This window comes from Neophocaena asiaeorientalis, unplaced genomic scaffold, assembly GCF_003031525.2.
Source record: "Neophocaena asiaeorientalis asiaeorientalis breed wild unplaced genomic scaffold, Neophocaena_asiaeorientalis_V1.1 scaffold179, whole genome shotgun sequence".
Taxonomy (NCBI): domain Eukaryota; kingdom Metazoa; phylum Chordata; class Mammalia; order Artiodactyla; family Phocoenidae; genus Neophocaena; species Neophocaena asiaeorientalis.
The window spans coordinates 484,085-485,565 of NW_020172775.1; positions in this window are offsets into that span (position 1 = coordinate 484,085).

Here is a 1,481-nt window from a genome sequence, read left to right on the forward strand (position 1 = left end):
GCGGAGCAGGGCCCCGAGGGCTGGGGGCGGAGCCGGGCTCCGGGCCGCTGGGGGCCCTTCGGGTGCGGGCCAACAAAGAGCAGCCCGGATACCCACGCCCACGGCTGGGCCTGCTGGGCTCTCCGTCCTTCTGTCGGGCACAGTGTTCACCTCCCCCTGCTGCCCCGGCTGGCCTATCTCCTGTCGGGTGGTAAGCTCTTCGTCCCAACCGCCATCTCCCGCAGCTACCACCCCTTCTCCAGCCTCGGGGATGACCCAGGACCCTCCCTGGGCTTCCCGCCTGCCCCCCTTGGTCGGTGTCCTCAGTCCCCAGGTGCTGACAGGTGAGTGTTCCCTCCAGACGCTCCCAAACGCTTCACCCCAACATCCTCCCCGGGGCCGGCCCCATGTCCTGTCGGGATGTCCCCTGTCACCAAGCCCCAACTACATGGCGAGGGCAGGCATCGGGCTTGCAGCAGGCACCGCTGTGTGTCCTGCTGTATACACAGGCATGACCCTGTCCCAGGGTGCAGGAAAGGCAGCCCTATCTCAGGATATGGGGAGACGACTGACTGACTACAGGGCGGACGTCAGCTCTCGGCGCACTAGGCAAGGGCAGCCGGGTTCTCGCTCCCTGGACCCTTTCTCACCTGACTGTGACCCGGCTTTGTTCCCACCCCCGTTGTCCCTCCATTGGCCTCGCTCTTGTGAGCAGAGCAGGACAGTGTGGTCAGCGGTCACAGGCTGAGACACAGGGACACTGGCTGACCCGCGTGCACCCATGCTGACCCCACGGAACGGGCACTGCACCAGGGCCTGTGTGGTGCGGGTTCACCTGCCCACAGAGAGGCCGGGCCTCTGTCCTGGCTCCAGAGGTCACCTTGAGTCTGACGGGAGTGTCCGTGCTCCGTGGGCCTCGCTCCAGGCTGCTCTGTGCTGACGGCGTGATACACGGTGGGGCTTCCTTCCCCGGGGGCTGGAGGCCGAGGCCGGGCACATGGTGGTCCTCATGTCGACATGACCGACCCCAAGAAACCCTGCACCTCAGGATTCAGGAGGGCTTCCCTGGGTGGCCACACCCAAGGGACCCCCGACGCTGCTCCTGACCTCTGCCCTCGGCTGATTTTAGTCTACATCCTAAGCAACTCTGTGTCAGCTGCAAAGAGAGGGAGCTTGTTCGTACACCCCTCCCGGTGCACGGGGCTCTCGTGGACAGCCCTCTGCCAGGATATGGAGCTCACCTGAGCAGGTACCCAGCAGCCCACGGGGCTCTCGTGGAGAGCCCTCTGCCAGGATATGGAACTCACCTGAGCAGGTACCCAGCAGCCCACGGGGCTCTCGTGGACAGCCCTCTGCCAGGATATGGAGCTCACCTGGGCATGTACCCAGCAGCCCATGGGGCTCTCGTGGACAGGCCCCTCCTAGGATATGGAGCTCACCTGAGCAGGTACCCAGCAGCCCATGGGGCTCTCATGGTCAGGCCCCTCCCAGGATACAGAGCT